The 8,914-nt window shown below is 37.0% G+C and overlaps 1 protein-coding gene across 1 annotated transcript in view; it reads right to left on the bottom strand.

Moving 5' to 3' along the window:
* The window catches only part of ERMP1 (endoplasmic reticulum metallopeptidase 1), a 68,439-nt gene that overhangs the window by 16,610 nt on the left and 42,915 nt on the right, over positions 1-8,914 (bottom strand). The gene's annotated exons all lie outside the window — the stretch shown is intronic.

Below are 8,914 nucleotides of genomic sequence, written 5' to 3'. Positions count from 1 at the left end.
TACGAGGGCAACACTGAGGGTTGCGATCCGTTGCCGGACACGGAAAAAAAAAAAAAAAAAAAAAAAAAAAAAAAAGCATCAACAACAACAAAAAAACCACCCACCACCCAAACCAGACTATAAAGGTTCATGCGTGGTATCACTTTAAATATACTCACTACAAACCTAATGGAGGTTTACCAGTTTGCACAGTCAGTGTGTATGAACAAGTTTAAGTAATGAGGTACAGCAGAAAAGACAGAATCTAAATGGGAAAGCCTGTGTTAAGTCATGGTCCTGTCACTTAACTGCTGGATGACATTAGGAATTCATTTAATCTCTCTGAATCATAATTTCTTCATCTGTGAAACAGATTTTTTGAGAGGACTGTATTAGAAAAAGCATGTGACACTGTTGGGAAATGTGCAAAGTGTTATAAAAGTATTGAGTGTTTTTATTACTATGAATAGAGTTGTAATTTTCCGACACAGTTGATATGTAACACCTTAAAATATTTTTTACTAGTTTTTCCCTTTAAGCAGCTGGGTGAAACATCAGGACAGTTCTAACAATGTAATTATCACTGGTACTTCCAGAGAACTGATAACAGTAGCAAACTAAAACTAAAATAAAAATTAAACTAAACAAAAACCATATCCTCAGCCTAATTTTTAGAGAATACCCAGAAATTAAAAAAATCTCAGGAGCAATCTCACATGTTCGTGCTCACCCTGCTCCTGCTGCAAGGTTTTGAGGCAAGCAAAGACAGGCCAAGTCTACCCTACCTGAAAATACTACCACTGTGTCAAGTTAGAGGTAGGTTTATAGGGAAGAGACTTAAAAGTACACACTATTTGGAATGTCAGACTTCAAAAGCAAAACATCTGAGAGAGAAATAAAGCAAAAAAGACGGGAGAGGCGTCCTTTGGCACTTGGGTGGTGAAAGTAAAAAGAAAAACTAAAAATTTAGGGTCCTGCAAGACAAAAGCAAAACAAAAAGTTGGAAGATATATATCCATCCACACAAAAACCAAAAAAATGTATTCAGAATCTACACTGTTATACTGACAGAAGAGGGAGCCACTGGCTAGTAATCTTAGAAAATATCTGATACCCAAAAATGAGGAAGAAAAGGACAAACATCTATACAGTTATTACAAAAAAATCAGAAAATAAGAACCAACACATTTCAACTGAAGAAAACTCCTGAAACAAACATGAAGCAGAACAAAACTTTAAGATAACACTCCAAACTAAACTAATCTATTCACACAAACATTTGGGGATATTTAAAAATCACCATGAATCAGAAATTTGGGATGTTAGAAGTAGACAAACTACAAGAAGAAATTAAAAGAACTGACTGAACTCAGAAAAGAAATGGAAGGAAAAAGCAAAATTACCTCAGAAAGAAAAGAAGACTAAGTTACAAAATATGCAAAGCAAAATAGAATCAAGTAAAAATTTAATAAGAGGCATCAAAGAAAGGTGGGGAATCAACTAAGAAAATAATAAAAAAATAAAAATGAGAAAAAGAAGTAAAAAAAAAAAAAATAGTGAAAATGCGAGGCAAGTCAAAAAGAAATAGCATTCATTTAATTTGTATCCCTGAAGAAGAAAAACTAAACAATGCAAACAGAACTAATATTTAAAACTGTAATCCAAGAAAACTTTCCAGAAATAAAAGGAGACCTCAATCTACACATTGAAAGTGCCTACCAGGCACCTTAGATATTAACCTAAAATGAACATCTTAAGACATAACAGGAAAACAGACTTCAAAGAAAAAAACCTTCAGTGTCTTCAGTAAAAAGACAAAATACCTTACAGGGGCAAAAGAATTACACTGGCATCAGATTCTGCACAAAGAATGCACAAAGCAAGGCAATGATGGAACAACAATTTTTAAAAACTCAATATTGGAAAGTGTAAGTCAAAGACTTTTACATCCACCAACTTGCCCTTTAAGTTTCAAGGTTATAGAAAACCAGTTTTAAAAGTACGGCAACATACTTCTCATGAGCCCTCCTTCAGAAGTCTAAAGGATGGGCCAGCCCGGTGGCGCACTGCTATAGTGCGCCGCTTGGGAGCATGGTGGCGCTCCCGCCAAGGGTTCAGATCCCACATACAGACCAGTTCCCGCTCACTGGCTGAGCGAGGCGCGGGAGCAGCACCGAGGGTTGCGATCCCGTTGCCGGTCCCAGTCCGGTGTAGGGGCGACACTGAGGGTTGCGATCCGTTGCCGGACACGGAAAAAGACAAAAAAAAAAAAGAAGTCTAAAGGATAAGCTTCACCAAACCAAGAGATAACTGAACAAACTTCAACATAAGAACTTAAAGTGAAGATTTAAATATATCCAAATGTCATTTCTAAAACATTGAGATAAGGGTGGAAGACAAAGGTACAGATGTTACACATTGTGACAAAAATTGGGAGGAAATGGGAGAGGGTAAGAGGAAAGAAAAACTTGTACAGGCTGATTTGTGCGAGTTAAAAGAATACCATTTAAAAACTGACACAGAAGGTTAAATAATAGGGAATTAAAACAAATATAAACATTCATAAATGCCAGAAAATATAACTTTAAATTAAAGAGTAAAGATGACACATCATAGAAAAAGGAAGATAGCAAATAAACAGATGTAATTATAAAATACTGTGACAGTTGAGACCGAATGTGTCAGTCATAAAAACAAATATAAACAGACCTAACTCACTAAGAGAAAACACTTTCAATTTGGCTTACGAAGCTGGACTCAGTCACATACTGTATTCAAGAAACATACTTAAAGGGATTCAGAAAGAATAAGAATAAAGGTAAAAAAAAGGGGCCGGCCCGGTGGCGCACTGCTACAGTGCGCAGCTTGGGAGCGCGGCACCGCTGCCGCCAAGGGTTTGGATCCCACATACAGACCGGTTCCCGCTCACTGGCTGAGCGAGGGGCGGGCGCAGCACCGAGGGTTGCGATTCGTTGCTGGACACGAAAAAAGACAAAAAGGAAAAAAAAAAACNCGGTTCCCGCTCACTGGCTGAGCGAGGTGCGGGCACAGCACCGAGGGTTGCGATCCGTTGCTGGACACGAAAAAAGACAAAAAGGAAAAAAAAAAAAGGTAAAAACAAAGGTATTTCAAACAAGTGGAAATAATTTTTACAATTGGATATCAGATAATATCCAAGAAAATAGAATTCAAAATAAGAAACATTAAACTTTAAAAGAAGGGCACTTTTTAATACTAAAAGTCACAGTTCAAAATGAAGATCTAAAAACTGAATTTCTATGCACCAAATAACATAGCAACTACTTTATGAAGGAAAGGAGATGCAAGAAGATGTATATATTGAAACACACAAATAAGAGACTTCAATATTCCAATCTCAGTACAAGAAACATCAAACAAAAAATAAATGATATAAAAGACCTAAACAAAATGATTAGTAAAGTAGATCATATGAATATGGATAAATATATATATATATCAAACTTTACATGCTGATAATACAGTATATACCTTCTCCCCTAAGCATGAAACATAAAATCAAACATCAGGAAATATCAGAAAATTATATAAAATTGAAATATTACAAATAATATGGTCAATAAAAAGAATTGATTCAACAAAATTTAAAACTATTAACAAAACTTCTATCTGGAAATAAAGATTCATGGGTGAAAGAGGAAGTATAAACTGAAATTTCAGAAATGATAAGAAACTGCTGGATACATGTAAAACAGTGATAAAAAGAAAATCCACAATAATATTTTTTCAGTAAAATAAATTTTTTTTAAAAGTAAAAAAGGACAATAAACAAAAGAAAGCACATGGAAGTATTAAAGATAAAAGCAGAAATCAATGAAATAGAGTACAGAACAAAAACGACCTAATTTTTTAAATCTAGTGTTTTTAAATTAACAAAATAACCACCAGCTAACTTGATTAAGAAAGAGGTAGGGAATAAGGGGAGTAGAACAGAGAAAACTCATGTATGCAAAAAGATAAATACTGTAACAAGAAAAATAAACAAGAAATTTTAAAAATCACATGTAACTACATCATTGTAGGCCTCTATACAAATAAATTTGAAAACACCAAAGAAATTGGTACTTTTCTAGGAAAATTCAGATTACCCACACTGAACACATTAAAGAGACAGAGCTTAAACACACCAATTTCCCTAAAAAAAAAAAAAAAGGTACTAAGGAACTATCCCACTGAAAAGGCAACAAACCTAGATGGTCTCACAAAGGAATTCAGGCCAACTATTTGTTCCAGTGCTCCATAAATTGTTCCAAGGCACTGAAAATGAATGAAAATTTACTAATTGTTTTTATGCTCTATAACATTGACACCTAAACCTGATAGAGAATAAAAAGGAAAAAACATAGACCAATGTCATTCATGGGTATTGATGCAAAATTTTAAATAACAAATAGCAAGCAAAACCCAGCATCACATTAAGAAAATAACTGGTCACTGTGTCTTAAAAGCAGAAATAAAGGAAAAAAGAAAAGAAAAAAGAATATGCCATAACCTAGTGGAACTGACCATTTTAGAAAGATACAAGGAAGGAAAATCCTAGGATTACCTTTGTGGATGCTGAAAAAGTCTTTCACAAAATTAAACACCCATTCCTGACTTTAAAAAAAAGAAGAAAATGACAATTGATGAATGCTTGCTGAACAAGATACAAAATATATACTTTAGTCCTAAGGCCAGTAACTTATACCTGGGAAAACACTAGAGATCTTTGCGCTGTTATCAAGAACAAGAGAAGGATACTCACTATATCCATAATGGTTCTAAATTATGCTAGAATTATGGGCCAACCCTGTGGCGCACTCGGGAGAGTGCAGCGCTGGGAGCTCAGTTGCGCTCCTGCCACGGGTTCGGATCCTATATGGGGATGGCCAGTGCGCTCACTGGCTGAGCGCGGTGCAGACAACACCAAGCCAAGGGTTGTGATCCCCTTACCGGTCACAAAAAAGACAAAAAAAATAATAATAATAAATTATGCTAGAATTATTAGCCAATTAGACAATGAATTAGAGGCAATATGAATTGATATAGAAGAAATAAAACTGTATTTGCAGATGATATGCAGTAATCAATAAACCACACTTGAGGTCTATTTTTATTTGGCCCTCAGGCTAAGAGTGGTTTTTACATTTTTAGAGAGAGAGACACAAAGAAAGAAAAGAGAAAAGTATCTATGACAGATATTTGTGGCAAAGCCTAAAATACTATCTAGAACTCTAGAGTTTCAGTGATAAACTAAAAAAATAAAGGCATCAGTGAGGTAGCAGGATATAAAATTGACAAAAGAGAAATCAATTGCCTTCACACATATAAAAAACAACCAGTCAGGGGACATAAGGGTAGAGAAATACCTTAATTATAATAGCAACAAAATCTAGATGAGGAAAATTTTATAACACTCCTGAAAGACATAAGTGTGGATTTGAACAAAGGAAAAGTCATTCCCAGTTCATGGTCAGGATGACTCAACATTATATTGTCAGTTTGCCTGAAATTAATTTACAAATTTATTATACTTCAGAAAATACCAATAAGCAATAAGCTTTATGTTGGAATTAGACAAGTTATTACTAAAGTTTACATGAAAAGACAAACATGCAAAAATAGCAAGGAAAATAATGAAAATCAAAGAGTACAAAGGAGTTTAACCCTTCAAATCATTAAAACAAACTAAACCTTCTAAAATTAAAAGTCTAATAACTGATACACAAAAAGTTCCACACATACACAAATGACTTTTGACAAGGGCACCAAAGCAACTCAATACAGAAAGTCTTCAACAAATAGTGCTAGGACAACTAGCTATCCACACACACAAAAAAGAGCCCTGACCCCCTATACCTCACACCATACACAAAAAGTAATTCAAGATGGATCATAGGCCTAAACATGAAAGCTAAACCTATAAAGGTTCTAGGAGAAAACATGAGTCTATCTTTATGACCTCTGAGTAGAGGAAGATTTTTTTAGAGAGAACATACTCATACTGATAAACTGGACTTCATAAAAATTAAAAACTTCTACACATCAGAAGACAACATTAAGAAAATAAATAGATGGGTAAAGGGCCATGAACAGCAATTATAGTGTATATTACTGAATATAATAATTATTCTGATTTGAGCATCACATATTGCACAAGTATTGATGTTCAATTCTGTACCCCCCAGATATGTGCAATCAACTTTATTACAATAAAAGTAAATAAATAAATAAAATGAATAGTAAGATAATCTTCACAACATACATGTCTGATGAAGGATTTTTATCTGAAACACATATATAAACTCTTACAAGTCAACAAGAAGCCTAATTTTTAAAAAAGGGAAAAGACATGAAGAAATAAAGCAAGATCTTATCCAAAATATACTTTCACAGAAACATCTAGGACAGTGTTCAACCAAATATCTGGTACCATGGCCTAACCAAGCTGACACATAAAATCAACCATGACATTTCCCCCCCCCCAAAAAAGTCACTAGAAGCAAAAGAGACCATCCTGTTTTGCTTATTTTAAAAAAATACCCAGCAGGCAAGCAAATTACAGCTTCTGAAGATGAGAAAATTTCCTGTCTTGACATTTCTCCTCCTTTCTCAAGCATCTGTCTCCCTCCTAAGTAAGAAATGCCCAGGTAGGCTGCTTTAAAAAAATTAAATTGCCAAATTTAACAATTCAGCACATCCTGTGTCCCATTATGTGCCAGTGATTATACTGGGTGCCAGGAATAAGAGATAAGTAGAAACCCATCCACATCTGCCTCCCTTGAATTGTATAGGAAACAAAGGCATGAACTAAATAATCATGATCCAGGTGGTTAGTGCTACAACAGAGATGCGTACAAAGGGAGGAAAAAGTGAAAGGATGTCATTTGTTCACTTTGTTGGAGAGGAAGTGAGGAAGATCCGTGAAATCTTCACATTTTGTCAAGATTAGGGTAGAGTTTGGAAAGGAGGCAGTACCAAGAGACTATCACTTTTACCAGGAGTGATACTATGTACTTGGACAAATAAGAGTTGGATGTGGCTATGGAGGGCAGCAAGGGGAGTGCTGTAAAAAAGTGCTTTAAGGGCCAGCCCGGTGGCGCACTCGGTAGAGTGTGGCGCTTGGGAGCGCGGCGGTGCTCCCGCCGAGGGTTCGGATCCCATATAGAGACGGGTCCGCTCACTGGTTGAGCGTGGTGCGGGCGCAACACCGAGGGTTGCGATCCTGTTGCCGGTCACGGTGCGGGCGTGACACCAAGGGTTGCGATCCCGTTACCGGTCATGAAAAAAAGACAAAAAGAGAGAAAAAAAAAAGTGCTTTAACATATACAGAGGCCAGACTACCAAAAACCTAACATGCTCTGCCAACAAGTTTGAGTTGATTCTTCAGGCAGCAGGAAATGTATTAAAAGTTTTTCTAAATAGGGAAGTGACAATCAAATCTATTTTTGAAAGATAAACTGGGGCCGGCCCGGTGGCGCACTGCTGCAGTGCGCCGCTTGGGAGCGTGGCGGCGCTCCCGCCAAGGGTTCGGGTCCCACATACAGACTGGTTCCCGCTCACTGGCTGAGCGAGGTGCGGGCGCAACACCGAGGGTTGCGATCCCGTTGCCGGTCCCGGTCCGGTGCGGGCGCGACACTGAGGGTCGCGATCCGTTGCCGGACACGAAAAAAGAGACAAAAAGGAAAAAAAAAAAAAGAAAAACTGGCAGCATCATAAAGGATATCCTAAAGAGATGACTTAGAGAGCAAAACACCAAGTAAGAAGCTGGAAGAGCTAACTACTAGTTTTACACATGGAAAGCGGAATAAATGTACCAAGAAAGGTAAACAAAGTCACAATGTCAACCACTGCCAGGTCAAATGCTATTATGGATCTGACAATGAACCAGTATCTGAGACTGAAGGTTTTTCAATAAGGCTCCTTAAAAATCATAACCAGACTCAATTTCTTTTAGAAACACTACATATAAGCTCTTAAGTTGCTGGCCACTATAATAAATTTGAGAGGGATAAAACCACATGCAACTTGTTAAAAAGTTTAAGAAGTGAAGGAGTGAAGAAAAACTGTCATATGACTTACTGGTTGCTTCAAAGGCCAACTTTATCGAATCCCAGGGAGGGAAGAATTGAGAATACTGTGTTATAATGTATCTGCACTACCCATGAAGCAATACAGTGTTATTTAAAAGTGTACACATTGCAAACTCTACAGCTTTTTCACACCATACTAAATTATACTCTACTAAAATAAGTATAATTGATCTGCTAAGAGAGTAGAGAAAAACAGAACACAAAATGTTCAATTAAAACCTGAGAAGGTATATATGTGGAAGCTAAAAAGGTTGATCTAACAGGTGGAGAGTAGAACAGTGATTACTGAAGACTGGTATGGAGAGGGAGGAGAAGAGGGTGGTCAATGGATACGAAATTGTAAAGAGACGGGAAGAATAAGATCTAGTGTCTATAACAATACAGGAAGACCACAGTCAACAACAAATTACTGTATAATTTCAAGTAGCTAATTGAGAGGATTTTGAATGTTCCCAACACAAAGAAGTGACAAATGTTTGAGGTAACAGATATGCTAAATACCCTGATATGATCATTGCACACAGTATAAATACACCCAATATCACATTGTACTCCATAAACACATACAGCTATCATGGGCCAATTAAGAAAAAATAAATTAGATACAGACTTCCAGTCAAGATGGCAGAATAGACAGCCCCCAGTGTCACTCTCTCTACAATCAACCAATTTATAACTATAAAAAAGCATGGGCCAGCCCGGTGGCGCACTGCTACAGTGCGCCGCTTGGGAAGCGCGGCGGCGCTCCCGCCGAGGGTTCGGATCCCACATACAGACCAGCCGCTCACTGGCTGAGCGAGGTGCGGGAGCAACACCGAGGGTTG

This window comes from Galeopterus variegatus, unplaced genomic scaffold, assembly GCF_000696425.1.
Source record: "Galeopterus variegatus unplaced genomic scaffold, G_variegatus-3.0.2 Scaffold427, whole genome shotgun sequence".
NCBI lineage: Eukaryota > Metazoa > Chordata > Mammalia > Dermoptera > Cynocephalidae > Galeopterus > Galeopterus variegatus.
This window is presented reverse-complemented; position numbering and strand designations above follow the sequence as displayed.